The sequence below is a fragment of the Coturnix japonica genome, chromosome 2, assembly GCF_001577835.2.
Source record: "Coturnix japonica isolate 7356 chromosome 2, Coturnix japonica 2.1, whole genome shotgun sequence".
NCBI lineage: Eukaryota > Metazoa > Chordata > Aves > Galliformes > Phasianidae > Coturnix > Coturnix japonica.
The window spans coordinates 133,321,341-133,343,287 of NC_029517.1; the positions used below are offsets into that span (position 1 = coordinate 133,321,341).

The 21,947-nt window shown below is 43.5% G+C and overlaps 1 non-coding gene across 1 annotated transcript; it reads left to right on the forward strand.

The window, feature by feature from the left end:
• Nucleotides 1-13,623: 13,623 nt before the first annotated feature.
• TRNAF-GAA lies at nucleotides 13,624-13,696 on the forward strand. Its single transcript has one exon. It is a non-coding gene; the product is annotated as a tRNA-Phe (tRNA).
• The last annotated feature ends 8,251 nt before the right edge of the window (nucleotides 13,697-21,947 follow it).

Genomic DNA, 21,947 nt, shown 5'->3' on the forward strand with positions numbered 1-21,947 from the left:
GCTATCAATATTAACAATAATCATAATAATTACTCTTATTATTAGCGCCACTCCTTCTGGTGTGGAAGAGCATGCAAGTTCTCTCTTTTTTCTTTCAAGCTGAAAAGCTCTCCTTCCTGGGGATGATAGAGTATTTTGTTTTCAGGCTAAAAATATCTTCTGCCTCTTTTTTTTCCCCCCCCCCTTTTATTTAATAGGAACTTTGTTATTTTTTGCATTCTCTCTGGGCAGCGAAAGCATTGAGTGCCTCTGAGTACTTCATTTGCCTCCTCAAGACTGCCTGAAGCTAAATCAAGAGAGTCAAGGGTAGTGTCAAGTATTTTCTCTGTATAAACTTGAACTTTGGCGTTGGCTGTTCTGATCCTTGTGGGGTCAACACAGTCAATTTTGAATGAACTTCATTTTCCACCTGTGAAAATCTCTGTTAAGGTCTTCGAGTATGTTTTTTGCTAGCAAAACAAGCAATCCCTGTATCTAAAGGACTTATTCACATCTGATCTATGTTGGAAAACTGGGGAAATCTCGCTTGCCTTTATGCTGAATAGCTGAGAGCTGAATCTGGACCACATTTCGTCTCACTGTTGATTCTTCCCCAACCTGTCCCCCTTCAGGGTGCCCCTCTAAGCGTTCTAGTAAAAGTTTCTGAATTTACTGCTTTTTCACTCCTCCTCAGCAGCAAACACTGAAAATCAGAGGTCTGCTAAATAAGGAAAAGTGTTGGGGTGGCTGTGAAGAGCAGAGCCCTGGTTCTCCTTCCAGTACAGCATCCCAAGTGCCTGGGAGAGCTGTGCTCCTCACCATCTGCCAGGACAGTGTAAATCACTCAAGGTTATTTGTGGTCCAGGGAACCACTTCCAACCTCTCCTGCAACCTTGGCTCTTCAACATTTCTGTCTAGGTGGCAGGTTCAAATGAGGTCTAGTGGTGATGATAGGAGAGCACCGGGAGATCACACACAGGGAAAATGGGACAAAACTCTTTTTGACAGCAGATGGTTGAACCTTCAAAACATACCCTTGGTCTTCTGGTGAGTCAAGGGAAGCTGTGAAGCCACATGGTTTTGGAAGCACCAGCTTCTCCTGTGAGGAGGAGAGTGTGGTTCAGTCTGCCCCATATCTTACCTGTTCCAATTCCAGCTCTCTTGGAGACACTGTTCCCATGGGCAGTAACTGCATTAAGAAAGGCTTAAGGAGCTGGGATTGTTTGCTATGGAGAAGAGAAGGCTTTGGGGAGTTCTCATTGTGATCATCCAGTACACAAAGGGTGCTTATGAACAGAAGGGAGACTGACTTTTCACTCAGACAGTTGAAGGACATGAGGGAATGGTTTTAAACTAAAAGAAGAAAGATTTAGATTAGATACTAGAAGGGGTTTTCTTATTCAGAAAGAGGTGAGGCACAGACTGCCCAGACAAGATGTGGATAACTCATTCATGGAGGTGTTCAAGGTCAAGTTGGATGGAGTCCCAGGCAGCCTAATCTGGTGGATGGCAACCAGCCTACAGTAGGGGGGTTGGAACTTAATGATCTTTAATGTCTCTTCTAACCTAAGCCATTCTATGATCCCGGTATGATTCTGTTATAAAGCCCTCTTTGACCTTCTCACCACTTTCATGGGTTATTCTTCTTTCATTCGATCATATGTGGGAGGGGTATTAGGATTAATAGAAGCCTGGTTTTCCACCAGTGAATCACTGACAAAACAGATTCACTGGACTTTCTCACTGGGGGATTTCCAAGCCACTGACTCACATCTGTGAGATATGGGAGACTTTTGAGCCAAGGCTGATATCACTTGATGCTGTCTTCTCTCCTCCACATGATTCCAGCACTCAGCCACTGGGTCCTCCTGGGTGTCTGTAACAGGATATTTCCTTGATGTTGTTGTAATCAATGAATCCCACAGACAAGCTACTAGAATCCCCCTTTCCCATCACAGGTCCTGATTTGGGGAAGTCAAAGAGTTACTGGACATTCAATTGCAGCAATCCTCCAAGATGGCAACAGAAGCCATGGTCCTTTGGACACCTGCATACTGTCCTCCTTTTTCCCTTATTAATTTCCCTCTGGCTGATGTCTCTAACCTATGCTAGAGAACTCTAGGCTAGTACTAGGGGTTCATTAAGCAGGATCTCCTACTTATCCAAAAATACTGTTATCTATGTGAAACATGGACCTTCTGTTATCTTACTGAATCATGAATCTGTTGTTGACTAGCAGAATAGACAGGTTTTCTCTTCAAATGCATGCATGCATAATCTTCCCTGAATGTTTTATTTGCCTTTACTCAGATTGAAATACCAAAGCATTTTCAAATCTGTTTTACCACAGCCATTGTAGAGCTTCACCACATAGGTGTGATCAGACAGCACCTTGGACAGGTTCAAAGCTCTACTAAGGTATCCTCAGCACTCGAACATTTCTAAAGCCAAAACAACGATAAATATATTATTTTAATCCATTTTGTGGACATGGTCACAACAGGACATAAGGTTGCTGTTCCCAACCAAACCCAAACTCCAGTGCTCTGTATGCTGACGTAAATTGGTTCACAGCTAGTAGCTCTCAGAGCCATCGTCACCATGAGGTCATCAACTAGACCACCATTTACCTGCTCTCAGCACATGTATCTCTCAGAGATTTCTTGATTTTCCTCATTCTTATCTTTTTCCATTTGCTTTTCTTCCTCTAGGCTAGTTCTCTTATTTTCTTCTCCCCCAGACATCATTGTTAACAAAGGCTTTCCCTTCAGCATCCTTGCTTTCAGTTGCTAATCTCTCTCAGGCACAGGGAACCACAGTTTGAGTCAGTGCATGAGTTGTGTCAGGATAACAACAGGACAGCTGCTTTGTGTGGAATAGAGGAGCCTGTGTCACTAACAAAAGAAAAGGTAATGTTAGGTCTCTTCTGAAGGGAACAGAGCCCCATTGAGGGCATCATCACCCCAGACTAATTCAACCAGTTTTTCCATTTCCGTTCTTTAAATCCCTGCAAAGAAGAGACGGATCATTAAGGACAGCAGGGAGGCTCAGGGGAGGAAGAGGAAATGTGAGCAGCAAGGAGCAGACTGTACTCATTTTCAAATATACGGGGCCCCAAACATCACTAAAAGAAGTGTTAGATCAGGACTAGCAGTAGCTGGGGAACAAGCTGCTGGGTAAAGCTCACTTGGAGCTTTTCAGCCTCCCCAAATGCTGGCACAATGCCAGACTGTAGAATCAAAGAATCGCATTATGGCTTGGAAAGGAAGAAACTTTAATGATCTCCAAGTTCCAACCCCATTTCTGTGGGCAAGGACACCTTCCACCAGTTCAGGTTGCCCTAAGCTCCATCCAATCTGGCCTTGAACACCTTTAGGTATGGAACATCCACATCTCTAGGCAGCCTGTTCCAGTGATTCACCTCTCTCTGAGTAAAAAAATATTCTAACATCTAATCTAAATTTTCTCTCTTCTTGGTTTAAAAATCTCCCACCGCTGCTCCCAGTGGATACAATTCCTTGGTGGTCTCAGGATGGAAATCACCAGGTGCATGGGAACTAATTGCAGGGACTTCACATCTCTACTCTGAAAAAGGCAAGCATTTTGGAGCATTTAAATGAACGGAGTATTACTTGAAGGTGTGTATGTAGGTCATAATTAAAGATCAAGGCCTGGAAATTCACAGGACATGGCCAGAATAAAGTTCTCTATGCTACAAACCACATAAGGATGACAGTGACAGGGAATCGTAGCATCAGAAAACTGTTAAGATTGGAAAGAACCTCCAAGGTCATCTAGTCCAACCATCATACTATCCCTACTGTGCACAACCATGTCCCTCAGAACCATATCTACACATTTCTTAAAAATCATATTATCATATCATATTATTATATCATATAGAGACAGTTTCTCTACCACTCCCTTGGAAGGGAGTACTTAAAGTATGGAGGAATAGGAAACATATATAGGGGACCGAGGTGATCCTAGCACCAATTTCCTTGCTACTGTCTCCTCATTTCAACTTACTCAACCTTCCTTCTCCTCATGGAGGTTGTCTCTCCTCAGTGGAAGGTTCATGCCATCTGGAAAGACCACAGAGGAGGAATGTACAAAAGATTTGCCCCAGTAGCCAAATGACTTAAACTAAGGGAAAAAAACAAAAAAACAAAAAAACAAAACAGAAAGGAAGGAAGGAAGGAAGGAAGGAAGGAAGAAGGAAGGAAGGAAGGAAGGAAGGAAGGAAGGAAGGAAGAAGAAGGAAGGACAGGAAGGAAGGAAGGAAGAAGGAAGGAAGGAAGGAAGGAAGGAAGGAAGGAAGAAGGAAGGAAGGAGGAAGGAAGGAAGGAAGGAAGAAGGAAGGAAGGAAGAAGGAAGGAAGGAAGGAAGGAAGGAAGAAGAGGAAGGAAGGAAGAAGGAAGGAAGGAAAAGGAAGGAAGGAAGAGGAGAAGGGAGGAAGGAAGGGAGGAAGGAAGGGAGGAAGAAGGAGGAAGGAAGGAAGGAAGGGGAGGAAGGAAGGGAAGGAAGGAAGGAAGGAAGGGAAGGAAGGGAAGGAAGGGAAGGAAGGGAAGGAAGGAAGGAAAAAGAAAGAAAAATCATACTCCCAGATTTACTTATGTCTGACTTTAAGAAAAGATCCCTAAGTCCTGAAGGCTGATTTTTCAGGGACGATGAATATTCCTCAGCTATGAGTTAGGGAGAGGCAGACCAGCTGTAGGGCTATGGGGCTGGGAGAAGGGGCTGCTTCCATCCGGGGCTCCTGCATGCAGACTGGTAGATAGACAGAATGGCAGCTCACTCCCAGCACAATAGGATTCAGCCCTCCACGGAATGTTGCAACAGAGAGAGGAAAGGATATGGGGGGAGATGCAGAGGTGTTCAGCAAACTGTGCCACTGCTCCTCAGCTGATTGTCACTGTTTCTCCTTGCTTTACACGTGTGACAGTCTCACTGCTGACCTTCTCCCAAAACATGCAACCCACGCTGTGGAGGAGGATGCAGAGGCCTGGATTTCTCACCTTGCACCCCCTTTTTTTCTGTCGGCTTATTCAGCAGCTGAGCTTGGCTGCGGGAAGGAAGGGGAGGGAGAGGCAGCAGCTCCATATTAATGGGTTCCTTAAAGAGCAGCCTGGCAAAGGTTAGTATCCATCCTGGTGGCTGCCTGAGGCATCCCGAGCAGCCCCTGGATGAGACACGGGAGTGGGTGGTAGTGTGGGGGAGAAGGAGTGGGAGCTGGCGGAGGGGCAGACAAATGGGATGAACAGCACAGATGCAAAGGAGATGGGATCTGCAGCACGCTTTTGCCTTTCTCCTACCTCCCTGCAAGCAGGGAAGGGAGACAGACTGCTAGGTGAGCTGTTAGGGGGAGAAAGTGGGCCAGGGTGGCACCTCTGGGACATTGCTGAAATGGGAATGCCTGTTGGTATGGCTCTTCATGCACTGTGCCTGCCACGGAGTGGCTTACAGCAGATTTTTTCCTTTTCTCCAGGCTCTGCATTAGGGAGGAGGGATGGGGGCATGGCGGGTCCCAATTGGAGGGGGCGCAGGTCCCCATAGCGTCACTTTGCTTTAAGGCAGCAAGGCTTTCTGCAGGGATGATAGGTGATTTTGGAGCTTGTGATGGAGGGTGAAACACAGAGATTGGATTTTTTTTGTCCCTACAATGAACAGATGCATCCCTTTCCTACCCATGCACTGTTTGCTCTCCAAAATCTTCAACCAGTCCCATCCTGTGTTTGTATGTGATATGGAAGGCACTGCTTGTCTGTTGCATCAAGCCTTATGAGGGCAAAGATATCCCCATGTTTCTGACAGTAAGCATACAGGAAGCACTGTCCTACTGTTGACACAATAGGGAGGGATGCCAAGTGTAAGGTGTTGCACCCGTGTCTGGGCAGTCCCCAACTGGGATAACTCATTTGAAAGCAGTCCTGAGGAGAAGGACTTGTGGGGTTCTGGTGGCCAGCTGTACCCTGGACAGCATCAAAAGAGGGTGGCAGCAGGGAGAGGGAAGGGATTGTTCCCCTGTGCTCTGTCCTTGTGAGACCCCATCTGAGTACTGCATCCAGACCTGGGGCCCTCAGAAAGGATGCAAAGCTATTAGATCAGGTCCAGAGGAGGGTCATGATGATAGTCAGAGAGCTGTAACACCCCTCTTGAATAAAAAAGGTTGAGGGAGTTGGACCTGTTTAGTTTGGAGAAGAGATGATCCGGGGAGAATTCATTGTGGCGTTTCAGGTTAGATAGGACCTTGGGCAGCCTGATCTGGTGTTTGGCATCTCTGCCCACTGCAAGGCAGATGGAATTTCATGATCTTTATGGTGTCCCTCAAACTAAGCCATTCTATGACTCTGTGATGCTATGATCATCAATCCAGTGCCCTAGTTCTAGATGTAAAGGGTCTTAAAAGCATGTTTATTCTTTATTGTTCAAAATAGACTAGGGATAAGGCAGCCTTCCAGAGGCTGTGGATAATCAGGTTCAGAATGCCTCCCTTTTATCTAGGGTATAAATTGTGACTTATTCACATACAGAGTGCTCCAACCTCCACATTGCTAAGCCCAGCATCTTTTGGAAGATCTTTTCCATTTCAGTTAACTCTCCAAACTTCCATCAAGGCAGCTGAGGTAGAGACCTGGTAGCCTCGAATTTCAGAATGTAAACCCAAGACTGTATTTCCAATGCCTTACAGGATAGCTAATACCATCTCTTTCATTTTTCTGTACAGTCACACACAGAGCATAGGGATCCCACAAGGAGCAACCAAGTCTTCTCCCCACACAGGAAGGGTGCTCATTTAGGACACAAAGGCTTAGATCAAGAAGGGATGTGACACATCAACCTCATTTCACCCACCTCGAGAGTGCCTATTTCCTTTGCTCAGACCTGTAAACAAATGATTTCTGATTTCTGATCATGAAAGGCCTATATGAGTCTGTACTATGGCATAGTAGAATGCAGAAGAGACCATGGAGGCTCTAAAGTCAATCACCTAAGAGCTACCAACTAGGATTCTGCTCAGCCTATGACAAGGCACTTCCCTACCCTTAATTTGGAGGCTCACTGAGCAACATATAACTTCTTCCCTCTTCCTTTCTCATCTCCTCTCTTTAAGTATTTGTGCTCATTGCTTGTGCCATTTAGAACAGCTAAAGTCATCTCAATTAAATATCTTCACTGCTTTCATTTGTTCCTTTTCTTTCTAGCCCTTTCCTTTCTGGCAGCTGGATCTTCTTAAAAACAGGGTAGAAAAAAAATAAACCCAACCAAACAGCAACTAATAAAAAGCATCAACTCCAAACAGCCAACAGCTAGGTCTCATGTAGCTTCAATTAGACTCTATATAGGAGTGTGTATGAAAGAGACTGTGAAAAATATGAAAAGACTTAGTCTTCATCTATTCATCTGCTCCACCAAAGTCATCCTTTTGCAAATAGGCTTACTGGAGTAGTGAGGGAAAAGGCTAAAGGCTTGTTCACTGTTTCTGGAGGCATGCTTGGTACCATGAGGTAAGATATGATAATGATGCTCTACTCTGAGATACGCCCCCTGCCTGTCCAAGTGATTGTCATAGATACAGGTCATCCCCTTTATAGACCAAAGAAGCTGAGGATGTTCCACCCCTGGAGATGTTGTTCATGGTCAGATTTATTGAGGGCATGGGCAGCCTGATCTTTGTAAGTTCCCTGCCAATCTGTTATGGGAGAGAAAATTCCTTCCTGGCATCAAATTCGGCAGCTGCCTCATCCCTCTACTTGACAGCGTGAATCAACAGAGTTAAGTAACAAACCCATTTAAATATCAAGACAGCATTACTGTCCAAGCAATCATTCTTAAGTTTTCAACATGAAACCAATTACAGTGGATTCTGTTTATACTCTTCTTATTCCCCCTTCTTTGTTCCCTCATATCCCTCCAAGACTTTGCAAGACAGAGAAAGCTTCAGGAGGGGGCTGGGATGCTGGGCAATCAGACAATATTTTCCAAACCCCACAAAATGTTGTTTACTACTAATTTAATGACTTTCTGGGAAACCTCTCAGGAAATCTCACCATAGCTGTTTGGCAAGAGCAAGTAGATTACTAATGAAGTAGGATGCCACCTGGTTCATGTATTATTGTCTTACATACGTACCTACATACCCCCACACAATGTAATGCACCTGTTATTTTTACAAGGCATTTCTTGGCGTTGTTTTTTTTCTGTTTTTCTTAGCATCCATTTGATTTTTCTTTTCTATTAATAATTATTAACAAAAAAAAACAAAAAACAAAAAAGAAAAAAAAGAAAAAAAAAAGAAAGTGATTTCCAAACACATCAGGTTTATCCTTCTGAAAATGAAGTTTTGATGGATTGAAGCAGCAGTGGGCGATCCATCTCGAAAGAAAGATCTGGGGAAAGCATAGTGCACTGTGAGCTTGTGGAGGCAGAGAGGGATCTGCAAATGTTATTATGCCTGTGAAAAGCAACAGGACTTGTACTCTGAGCACAATTGCAGAATTGCAACATCCAGTAAATGACGCAAAATAAATTTAGTCTGAATTCACAGAGACTTGTTTGTCTCAGTGCTCAGCTCCAAAACAAAAGTCTCAGGTTGCCTCATATAGCTGGGACCTATACAGGATACCACCAGGGGATGGTCATTGCCCTCTCTTTTTTGCATTCCAATGAAGCACAACAACTTCTGCTCTAAATACTTTCTGTTTGATCTGGAATGAGGATTTGGTGAGCACAGATCTCTACTTTTCCAAAACTGACTAATTAGTCTAAATAAAATGTATCCAAGATCTTTTGGATGTCTGTGTAAAACAGGGTCTCTAAAACCAACATCAAGACTGAATTATCACATCAAAAGAGTGATTCAGACCAAGGGACAACTTAAATACCAGGTATGGTGCTTTAGATTCAGATTGCCCTGTCTCTGGAGGTGTTCAAGGCCAGGTTGGATATGATCCTGGGCAACCCTGTGCATGGCTGGAATTAGATGATATTTAAGTTCCCTTTCAACCTAAGCCATTCTATGATTCTTTGATTCTACCTGGGTAGTTTACAACAGGGAAGATTACAAATTTTCACCCTGAATCAGATCATTCCGCTTAGGCAGTAACAGGATGACAGCCTGCATCCTTCCACTAAAAGCTCATGCTTCAAGCATGGGGATATTGCACATAAGTGGCATTATGCGTAGCCTGGATTTTTAAGAGCTAAACCCAAAATTAAAATTTTAAATAAGCCTTAGTATTGTCATCCCCCCCAAAGGGTAGGTTAATAAACTCGGCATTTTTTAAACATTGGGCTGATGGAGGAAAAGAAGGGAATGTCTATGCGATAGGCATAGTTAGGCAGCTAAGCTCCATTAATTCCATTTTTCAAAGATGTATTTATCTCTCAAGAATAATGACTGAGTTATCTCAGGCACCATATTCTAACCCGTTTGGTGTGTCCCCTCACAGCTATTGCAGGAGGCAGCAAGCACCCACAGTCATCTTTGTGTCATTAGCTTATCCTTTCCCTAAAATCAAACTGCCGTCAGAGAAGAGGTTTGCAGATATAGTTTGTTGCCTACTGAAGCCTTACATTTTGGAGCTAGTGCTACTGCTGTCGATTGGTTTGTAGATTTTTTTTGGGGGGGCAGTCCATTTTTGCTAATGGGCTCACTTGGGGGCTTTGTAAAACTGCAGGGAAAGTGGAGACAAGCAGCTCTCCTGCTGGGAGACCTTTGGAAACCTCAAGGAGTTTGGTGTTCTTAATGAGATCATTTTCAGAAAAGTCTGGAAAAAAAGAAGGAAGAGAAAATAGCAACAGCAAAACAGAGATAATCACTGTAAATGCTTTTCAAGTAAACCAACAACCCACTTGGTGTAATGAGAAAAAATAATAATAATAATAAAAAAAAAATAAAAGTCAGGAAATCTAAAGGGGAAATGTGCTTTATTTGGCACATCAGAGCCAAGTCAGTATGTGAAAAGCTATAGCATCTTGAACCTGCCATTGTCTGTCCCACTGCTGGTGCAGATAGCTGTGTTTAGGAATGAAGAAATAGGATCACTAGTATAGTTTGGTGCCAGGAAATCTGCAGCAAAAATGAAGATTTATGACAAATCTTATGTGCTCAGCCACGTAGGGAAGGTCAGTTCTCTGTACCTCAATCTGCTTGATGCATTGACTCCCATTAAAAAACGGTGCACTCAGCAAGGGGTGATGAACTCATGTTGACTCACAAAGACCAGCTCCCAGCCTCCCCTTATGGTCAGGCACATCAGATCCAGCGAAAAGCATTCAAAGACTTCTTTCTCCCTAGATGTGAAGTGATAACTTTTGAAAGCTGCATCTGGTGGATGCCAGATGGATATTTTAAAAAGCACAGGCAGATGAGCCTTGAGTGAGAGGAAGACTGGAAGAATAGAAGGAGAGAAAGTGGGAACAGAGGAATCTCCTGTCAACTGTTTGACATGGCTGAAGCCTCAAACACCCGTGTGGGAGTGGTAGATCCAACAGTTGGCTGATAGCTTAAATTAACACCTCCAACGCGTCTTCATTCTGCCCTTCATGACAGCATGGTTTAACAGGCTGATGCTATCTAGATGTCTCAGGAAGCCCAGGCACGAGGATAGGAAGGTGCCAGAGAAGTTATGCAGAAGAACATCTAGTTCAAAACCCAGTCTCAAACACTTTCCATGAGTTTATGCCTGCAGGAGGGTGCGATAATAGAAAGAACATTTGGTGTTATAACATCAGATACTCTCCCAATCTCCAGAGATTTATGGCTCAGGCACCAGATAAGCCAAATACTGTAGTTTCATGTCTACATACTCTTCATGGATTCTTTTTTCCTTCCATTAATTTCACTAATCACTTTCTGATTGCCTATATGTTTAGCAGTCTATAAGGTCCCACAGCAGTGAGTTGAACAAATAAGTAGATATTGTGTGAATCAGTTCTTCCTTTTTCTTCATTTAGAGTTTGGCATTTGATCATTTTAACTGATAAATGCTAGTTGCTACATCAGAAGAGACAATAAGCTAACAAATCCTAATGACTTCTTTCTATGTCCAATAATATCCTTCCTATTTCCCCTTCTTTTTCTAATATATATACTGAATAATCACAGTTTATCCAACCATTCCAAGTACATAACTTTTCAGACTGTTAGTATTTTTCATATTCTTTAATGTAAAGGGATACTAAACCTGCAAATAATATTCAAGATGCTGGATACTGGGAAAATTTATTCTCTGAAAGAGTGGTGAGGTATTGGAACAGGATGCCCCGAGAGGTGGTGGCCCCACCATCCCTGGGGGTTTTAAGAAACGTGGAGATGTGGCACTGAGAGACATGGTTTAGTGGGCATGGGAGGGATGGGTCAACAACTGGACGAGATAATCTTAGAGGATTTTTCTTATCTTAATGAATCTATGATTCTCCGAGAATGAAATGGGATTTTTTGCAGTAGGAATAAGGACAGGTAAGAGAAGAACCTCTTGCATAGCCCTGAAGAGCTCACACTCTATGGATCACGAGGGAGACCCAAGTGACTTAAGTAGAGCACCAGATTAAAATAAAAGAAGTGTAAGTCTACCTACCAGAACCTTTCTAGCATAGACAGGTAAAGCAGAGACCGTGATCAATAGGAGGACAGTCTCATTCAGAGGAAAAATTGACACACGGAGAAGGTATTTTTCAATCAGGAGATCTTAGTGGCTGTCTGCCTCTTTTCCAAGGCAGTGGATAAGGTGTAAAGCAGTTTTCTCAAATCTCTGTATTTGTACAGTGCAGCAGTGAGCTGGACTTGTTTGTGGCAGAGAGAGGGATGTCCACAGCTCTGGCTCAAAAAACAGTGTCTCCTGGAAGCAGAGATTTTGACCTCCCCACAGTGCAGCCAGAACAGTGAGTGCAACTTCTGTTCTTATATTTCACTCACTTTCCTTAGAAGAGCTCCCCATGGAGCTCCAGACCTTACGTCTGAAAAGGTGTAGGGTCAAGTTGAATTTCTTTCTCTTCACTGAGGGAAAGTCCGAGCTTCCAAGTCTTTCTAGTCTGACATGATAAACTGGCAGCACCGCTCTGCTTTCTGAGCACTTTGCTCATAGACTTTCAGTTGAGATGTTTCTCCATCTTGAATGAGTCAACTTCACAGCAAGAAATTTCTAATTTAACTGCAATGTAGCACTTACTTCAAGGCTTGTTCTTTATCAGGTGCTTCGCTTCCTTATTCCCTCCAGTGCTGCTAGCATTTGCTAGCACAGCTTATCTTTTAGAAGGAATTTTGTAACCAGCTGATGCCTGAGTATTTCCAGCAATGCAGAGTGGGTTGCCAAATACCACAGTTCCCATGTTGGGATCATCTCTTCCTGCCTGAGGAAAGCTGGTGAGAAACAGATATTTTATATTGTTTTTTTCTGTCTTATTTCTGGGATTCTGCAGTCAGTTTCCTTTGCAGTGAGAAAGCTGGTGAAGCAAAAATGGTATAGATGAAAGGGTAGGGCTGAGTCACAGGTGAGACAGGCTTCTGCAGATGCTCACCTGGCAGGTCTCCTTTTCCTAGAGGGAAACCTGAAGGTGACTCCTTGGCAGATATTCACTCACAGGGAAATGAATACCTTGCGTAGTGTGGATGATTTAGGCTCTACAGAATGACACCTTAGCCCAGCCTCTGAGAAAACCTTTTTGAAGCTACCAGGGTAAGAATCATAAAATAATAGAACTGTTTAAGTTGGAAGGTACCTTAAAGAGTCATCTAGTCCAACTCCCCTGCAATGAACAGGGACACCTACAGCTAGATCAGGTTGCTCAGGGCTCCATCCAGCCTGACTATGAATGTCTCCTGGGGTAGAACATCCTCCACCTCTCTGGGCAACCTGTTCCAGTGCTTCACTACCCTTAACATAAAAAAGTTTGTCCTTAAATCCAATCTAAATCTCCTCTCTTTTAGTTTGAAACCTTTTCCCCTTGTCTTATCATACCAGACCCTGCTAAAGAGCCTGTCCTCTTTGTTCTCATAGACCCCTGATTGTTATCATTATTATTGATCTCTGATAATCAGTGTTTGGACCGTGTGTTTAAGCATTAGTTATAGATCCCTAATGGGAGCTGAAAGACAAGGTGGATATATACTTTCCAGCTTCTTGAATGTGGCTCAAGGGGAATGGAAAGCATGTAATGGTCATGCTCCCATGCTTACACAATGGATCTTCTAACTGTGCAACTTTCAGAGACAGAGAACTGAAGTAGACATGATTTACAAGGGGACATTTTATATTTTCAGATGTCTGGTGCTTTTAAGCATTACAAGAACATCCAAGCCAGGGCTGAATGCTGTGAAACAGAGCTGAAAGACTTCAGTTGGGGCATGAAGAAAGTCTGCAGTGACTTGGAGTGGGAGCTGTGGGACAGCTGAGCTCCTGACACCCTTTTTAGTTTATCCATGGACATCAAGTGCCTGGAGATGAGAAATTAACCTGGAAATGAGGGCTAAGGGGATCTCATCAGTTTATACAAATATCTGAAGAGGGAGTGTAAAGAAGATGAAGTTATGTCCTTCTCAAGCATTTCCAGTAATAGGACAAAGAGTCAAATGGTCTGAATGGTATTGGTCTAAAATATAATCGTTACATCACATGTTGCAAATAATCATGCCAGGGCAGGGCTGAAGTAGCTCAGCTGGGAGAGCGTTAGACTGAAGATCTAAAGGTCCCTGGTTCAATCCCGGGCTTCAGCAGTGTTTTACCATAGTTTTGGACATTCCAGTTTTGGGCTTACCAGGCATGGCTTAGAGATATTGGAGAAGGTGCAGTGGAGGACCAAAAAAAAAAAAGATTAATGGACTAGAGCACATAATTGGTGCTGCTTAGCCTGGAGAACAGGAAGTTACGGAGATCTCATCAGAGTACATAAATACATGTGAGCTGGAAAGGAAAAAACTACCATGTATGGAAAGGTTAACTTTAGTCCGAATTATGACTTACCTTGAAGAAGATTCTCTCGCTAAAATTTGTCTTTTTTTTTCCAGGTGGAAAAGTTTCAGTACATCTAATTGTTGCTTACAGGTAAACAGCTCCAGATCTCTGATGAACCCTTCTACTCTTTCCTGAAAAACTCTTCTATTCCTAGACCAGCCTTTGTGAGATGATAGCACTGATGTGCAAGCCCCCCAAAAGTTCTGCAAGTGAGTAACTGAGTTTTCAGTTTTTCTCGATGTTTCTTTCTAACTGATTACTGATTTGCGGAGGCCTTCAGGCAAGTAGTAGAGATAAGACCTCAACTGCAAGTTCTCTCAAAAATGTAGTGAAAGTCAGTGAACTTTCGATTATACGTTTCTCAGGTCTCTTTCAAATCAGAGCAAAGGCCTCTTATTTCTTCAGTACAGTGGTGCTGTTTAACCTCTGGACATAACATTATCGTATCATGCAGTGCTTGATGAATAATGATCACTGAATAACAAACAGTGAATAATGAATTGTGCATAGGTAAATGACATGATGACCTGTTCAAGCCTTGAGTCTTCTGGGCAAATCTCTCTGTCCACAACCACCATCCACTGTCAGGTAGGGCTAAAACACTCATTACCCTCCATCACAGCTCAGCAAATCTACCAGCTGCTCACCCAGCACAGCTTTTTGCAGATCTGACTCATTTGGGCAGGTTTCTCTAGTTCAATGATACATCAGATAGAAAATGTGTTTCCCTTGACCCTTTACTCTTATTTTCTATGCCTACATCGGGACTCAGGTAGGTGTGTAAGCATCCCAGGCAGTGCCCACAGCTATAGAAACACCTGTTTATGCTGAACGTGTCTGACTTCATCTACCACAATACAGAAGTGAAGCCTTGGACCCTAAGGACAGAAGGAAATCAGATAGCAGACCTACTGATCATGAGTCAGACAGAGAGCAATGAGCTGGCAGAAGTTCCAGCAAATTTCAAGAAGTTCAAGCAGTCCAACTAAACAGTATTTTGACTCGATGCTAGACTCTTGGTTTAACATCTATATGCTGAGAATCTAGAATCAGTGCTTGGACAACAGTACTGCCCATTACCCCTCCTTCTTGAATATGCTCGCTCTCCTAAGTGATGCCCTTTTGTGCCTCAGGGATAATATGGGGCAGGGGCAACTCCCAGGTGGAAGTTTCAACACAGGGAACTGCTATCAGCTACGGCAGTAGGGGAGAGCATTTTAACAGTATGAAACAGCAGAAGGCTTTGCTGCCCTTCAGCAAGACCAGGACAGGATGGAGAGTTAAGCAGAAAAGTTCATTATAAGGTTCAGCATGAGCAAGTGCAGAGTTCTACACCTAGGGAGGAATAACCACATGCATATATACAGACTAGGGGCTAACCTGATGGAAAAGAGCTCTGCAGGGAAGGACCTGGGTATCCTGGTGGAGAATAGGTTGGCCATGAGGCAGCACTGTGCTCTCATGGCCAAGAAGATCAGTGGTATCTTGCAGTGCATTATAGATAGCAAAGCCAGCAGGTCAAGGGAGGTGACATTAGTGGCACTGAGCGGAACAGACCGAAGAGAACTCGGTGTTTTCCACCACTTCTCTCCATGGTGGGTCACTTCCACTCTTATCTCAGGACATTAAGAATTGTTAGCCACACTGAAGATAAGAATTTGGAGTAGAGCCCAACAGATAAATCACAGCCAGATAAATGAATTCCCTAAGCTGAAAATTGTCAAGGGACCAGGTTAGGGTCAGGTGAGATGGGGCCCTGGGCAGCCTGATCCAGTGCGTGACATGGGCAACTCTGCCTATGACAGGGAGTTGAAATTAGGTGATCTTTAAAGTCCCTTCCAACCTAAACCATTCTGTAATACTAAGAAATGGAAGAAATTTTCAGGGGCTGCCACATTCATTTGCCCTATTCTTGCTTCTCCCTGGTATATCTTTACAGACAGTACTGGAGGATTGATGAATGTCACCATGAATATGCTGGTGACAACTGCTCACCCCCAGCACATCTTCAGCCTAGTGCAAGGAAATACCTGTAAACAAACTGCTTTGAATCCTGATCCACAGCTGTGGGAAGGCAAATGCTTGCAACAGACGCTGCACACTGCAGAATGCAAAGAAATCCCTAGAGACCGTAATGCAGTAACAGTAGAACTAATAATATCTGATGCCGGCTCCACTCTTCCCTGAAACAGCTCTAGCTCAAGCCTCAGTGCTGTAAATTCCCATGTTTCTCTGTGTTTAGCTTAAACAAGGGTTAACAACAGCCCCGTTCTTGCTCACCGGGAGGCAGCGAGGGAAGGTGCAGCATGAATAACGGGAAAGGTGTGGAATGATTAACAGGAAGGTGCAGGATGATTAAGGCAGTGGGTGGCAGGGAGTGCGGGGGTAGATGACCTGCCAGTGCCTTTGTCCAGCCCCCACACAGAGATCCATCAGCCTGCATTGGACCCCCACAACCACCTCCTTCTGAGTCCTTTTGTGCACGGCTGCTCCACGCTCCTCCCTTCCCACAAATTCTCTCAGCTCTGCCAATGTCATTTAGCTTTTCCTATTTCCCCTTCCTTCTCCCAGTTCCTTCAGTCCTGGCTGAATCCTGTAGTACATTTGGGAAAGTTCACATTAAAACACCACTGACTGCAAATCATAGCAGGGTTACTGCATATGTAATTGTGCTTTGTGGGGTCAGAGAGAAAATTCCAACCTTCTGTTCTGCAGTCACTGTGAAACTGCTGCAGCGCCAATACAGCTGCCCTGACAATACCTCTAAGTGGAAAGGCACACATGTTCCTATATTCCTTTTTTTCCCTGTTTTTGTTTGTTTGTGGGTTTGTTTTTGTTTTTTTGTGATTTCATTCCCATGCAGTGTTTGAGACATTTCTTCCATCTTATATTCTTGAAGGAACTACTGTAATGCATAGACTAATCTGGCACACTGGGCTAAGTGGAAGCACATCTGCTACGTATCTTTGTGGATAGCTAACATGAGAAGGCAATTATTTTATTAATGCCTCAGTTTCCCCAATCAGAAAATGAAGCAAAATTGTTCAGTGGGCTTGGAAAATGCCCTGAGACCTGACAGGGAGTGCTAGGCACAAAGAACATATAGACAACAAAAGACATTTCCAGCCCTGAAGTTTAATTTACTAAATTACACAGAAGCTACAAGATGAGGAAAGGATTATTATTTGCATGCCATGGGAGCAATAATGCTATGATGACTACTCCAGGCATAAAGACATTAAGGTTTGGTTTGTGCTGCAGTGCAGAGCTCTTGGAGGTATAGCAGCACTGTGCTGTGAACAGACAGCCTGTGTAAGGCCCTAAAGGTATCCACACACATTTGTGCTTCTCATGCAATGGTGCAGTGCCTAGATTATGACAGAGACCACACATGCTTGCAGTAAGAGATGCTCTCTACTGTCCTAGCTACAGTGGGCGCACAGAAGATGCAACACAGACCATCTGATGGATGACTAGCTTTGAATTCCTAGAACCATAGAATCTTGAAGTCATTAAGGTAAGAAAAGACCTCTAAGATCATCTAGTGTAAATATCAACCCATCCCCACCATGCCCACTAAATCATGAAGCCCTCAGTGCCACATCTCCACATTTCTTGGACACCTCCCAGGGGCTTGAAAAGCACAGAGTCTTAGTTTACCTGGTGAACTTGTGTTGCACATGACTTAGCCAGCATTGACCTTTGGATGGCAGATATGATGTGGGTGATTTATCCAGTCAGGTCATATATAAAGATCCTGTTAACATTATTAATAGGTTAACATTACTGCTTGCTGCCTAAGGAGCATCCCAAGGCATGGTTAAGTTACGCACCATGCTAAAATAAGAATAAAAATAAAACAAACAAACAAACAACAAAAACAACAACAAAAAACAACCCAACAACCTCTTTCAACTGTCCAGGACCTGATCCTGAATATCCAGTGCTAAAAATGAAAAGTGAAATAAAACAGATTTTGGACCCAGCTCAATTCTTCCGAGGCATTAAAATAAATAGTTAAAACACTTGTGAAAGGTCTTAGCTTAGTATCTATGGCTGATTAATTAATTGCAGTTTAGATTGTTATTTGGTCTGTTAAATGTTTGGGCTGTTAACTTTTGGGCAATGGGCTATCCTTCATTTTCAGTTTGGATAGTGAAGTCTAATTTTATTTGTGACTACAGGGAGCTAGCAGAGGAAAAGGAAAGAACATGAAGCGCTGCTCATTAGAAGTGGAAGTAGGCTATTTAAATATGCAAACTGTCTTCAGAAGCGCTCAGAGAAAGAGGGTTGTGGAGCTCCTGCTGTCACTTCTGAGATAAGGACTATTTCATTTCCTTCCCCAAGGTGGGATTCAGGCCAGGGCAAGAGTGAATGATACTGAGCCATCCTTTGGGAGCACATAGGAAGTGAGAGATTGGGTAGCCCATACAGAAGGGTGGATGGGTTGTGCTGTGGTTCTCAACAGTCATCTCTAGTGCACACAACTTTCTCATGAGAGCTCTAAATTCACATAACATAAAACACAGGAATCCAAGAGAGGATTGATTTCAATGACTCAATAGCTTTTAGGGCTTTAAGCTTTGCTAGGACGAGGGGAAAATGATAGGACAAGGGGAAATGATTTTAAACTTGATCTAGTGGTTGGCAGTCCTGCCTGAATCAGAGGGGTTGGAACTGGATGATCTTTGAGATCCCTTCCAATGCAAGCCATCTTATGGTTCTATGATTCCATGAAACTACACTTAGATCAGCTTTGTAAGGTACATGTATTATGACAGGCTGAGAGAGCTGGGCTTGTTCAGCCTGGAGGAAAGAAAGCTGCAGGGTGACCTCATTGCAGCCTTTCAGTACCTAAAAGGACCCTATAAACAGGAGGGGAGTCAACTCTGTGAAAGGATAGATAACAGCAGATCAAGGGAAAATGGTTTTAATTTGAAAGAGGGTTTAGGTTGGATATCAGTAGTAAGTTCTTTACTATGAGAGTAGTGAGGTGCTGGAACAGGCTGCCCAGAGGGGCTGTGGATGCGCCATCCCCAGCGGTGTTCAAGGCCAGGTTGGATGGGGTTCTGGGCAGCCTGGTCTAGTATTAAATGGGGAGGTTGGTGGCCCTGCCAGTGGCGGGGGTGGGGGGTAGGTTGGAGATTCATGATCCTTAAGGTCCCTTCCAACCTGAGCCATTCCATGATTCTGTGATATGACACGAGGGTTGTAAACCTCTTTTTTTCTGCTTCCATCTGCAGAAATTCAGTTACATCCCATAATCCCTCCTAATAAGCAGTTGGAAATGTCTAAAAGAAAGTTTGTCCTACTGAGTTTTGTCAAGGGGAAAAAAAAAAAAAAAAGAAAAAAAAAAAAAGAGAGAAAAAAAATAATGCCACAATTCCTAGGCAGGCAGAAAACAGATAAAATAAGAAAATAACATATGGTAGAAGCAAATGCAAGAATATCTCCCTGTTGAACAAATTCACTATCCATAGCTGGAAAATAATGGACAGAGTTTTCATCCCCCTGGGATTTTGGTGTTGTTGACTCCAGGCTCAGGTTCTCATTCCTTTCACCCTGACACGGGGAAACTCCTCGAGTCATTTTGAGTCAGAGTCTCTGCCTCCAATATTTTCCTGCCAGCCTGGTTACGTGGGTGATTCTCTGCTCTAGTTTTCAAGCAGAAGTTCTCACAAATTGACGGAGGAGGCTTTGGCACCTCCACAGTAGGAGCAAAAGAGAGAGAGTTAGAAGTATATGGAGGAGGAGGAGAAGACATGAAATGGGCTTTTGAAAAACCATAAAATTAGCATAGAAAACGGCGGCAGCTTTTCTTAACTCGGACTGAGTGAGAGGCAGTACGGTTGCCTGCTGATTATGAAGCCACCCTATTCCAGATCCTGATGGGTGGCCACAGAAGTGCTGGATTGCCTATCGCTTCAGGGATGCTAGCTTTGCAGCTACAGTCCCAACATGAAATTCTGCAAAAGCTTTTACAAGATCACTAGTGTTATAGCCATTAGGAAGGAAGGAAGGAAGGAAGGAAGGAAGGAAGGAAGGAAGGAAGGAAGGAAGGATGGAAGGAAGGAAGGAAGGAAGGAAGGAAGGAAGAGAGGGAGGGAGGGAGGGAGGGAGGGATGCAAATAAATACAGGACTTCAGGGGCTGCAAAGCCACTGGAAATGCATTTTTGTTAAGCCCTAAGAATTTCAGTCATTAAGGTCCCAGATCATCACCTGTAGCATTAAGCTTTTAACTAAATCTTCTATGTTAACACCTCTTTTTTTTTCTTTTTCATAAGTTCTCTTGGGAAGTCAGTAGACATTGTTATTTAAGTGCTTCCCTGGAGAAAGATATCTCTCAAAGTTTGGAGCTGGCTTTATTAGCTAAATAGATTGACATCTTTCAGCTGCCTGATGCTCCTGGAGTAAACATGAGATGTCTGCACATAATCTTAAACCAATCATATTTTTGGGCACCACAAAGTCCCTTGGTAGCCTGATCTAATGAGTGGTAGCCTTGCCCATGACAAGAGGGTTGGAACTAGATAATCTCTAAGGACCCTTCCAACCTAAGCTATTCTATGATTCTGAGAAATTGTGAACTTCTATCAGACTGCAGTTCATAGGCAGTTTTCTGCAGCTAAGCTCATGCATCTGAGCCTTTGGTTTGTAAATCTGACATAGATGTAACTATACAGCCAGATCTATGGAAAGCACATGGTTACACAACAAGATGAGGGAGTTTTATTCCTGCCAGTCTGTTCAGTCTGGGCTAGCTGAGAAGAGTGTTGGAAGGAACCCACGAAGATCATTGAGTCCAACTCCTGGCTCCACACAGGATCATCCAGAATCTGAACTCTATAGGGCTTTGGAATAACCCTCACAGATACAGATCATCCAGAACCCCCAGATATCTTTCTGCAGGACTGCTCTTCAGCCTCTCATCACCCAGTCTGTACGTACATCCAGGTCTGTCCTATCCTAGGTGCAAAACTTCACATTTGCTCTTGTTTAACTTATCCAGTTGATGATTGCTGACATCCCCAAGGCCTCTCTGACCTTAACAGAGTGTAGAAACTTTTTTTTTTTTTCTGTCAGTCCCGTAATTTTATTCTGAAAAACACACTGGCACAGATCAGAAGAACTGCTGGAGTCTGGAGCTGAAAGCTAGGACCTTTCCAAAGGCTGAGCAGGACTCCACATCACAAACTCTTCATTAAAGGAAATTAAGACTGGATATAAGAAAAACTGGTGGTGAGGTGCTGAAACTGGTTACTCAAATATGTGGTGGATGCCCCATCTTTGGAGATATTCAAGGTCAAACTGAATGGGACTCTGAGCAACCTGATCTAGCTGTAGATGTCCCTGTTCACTGCAGAGGAGCTGGACTAGATGGCTTTTAAGGGTCTCTTCTAACTCAAACGAATCTATGATTCTATGAAACCTTACTTCTGGAAACACAGTTAACCAGTTTGTGCATGTACTGATAATGAATACAAGTGAAACACCTGGGAATCAAATATAAGTACCCCTGGTGTGACGTATGAAAGCCACAGCTACAAGTGCTGGGGGGGACTGTCCACATCTACCATGGATGGGGTTCACCTATATGTTTGTCAAGGATCTAGAGCACAAGTCTTATTAGCAGCTGAGGGAAATGGGATTGTTCAGTCTGAAGAAGAGGAGGCTCAGGGGAGACCTTATCGCTCTCTACAACTACGCTAAAGGAGGATGTAGTGAAGTGAGTGTTGATCTCCCAGGCAACGGCAATAGGATGAGATGAAATGGCCTGAGGTTTCACCAGGCAAGGTTCCGTTGGATATTATGAAAAACTTTTTCTTCAAGAGTGGTCAGGCACTGAAACAGGCAGCTCAGAGAAGCAGTTGAGTTACTATCCCTAGAGGTGTTCAAGAAATGTGTAGATGTGGTACTTAGGGATATGGTTTAGTGTAGAGTATTGGTGGTAAGTGGACACTTGGACTAGGTCCAGCCTTAATGATTCTATGATTCCCCAGGTGGATTAAACA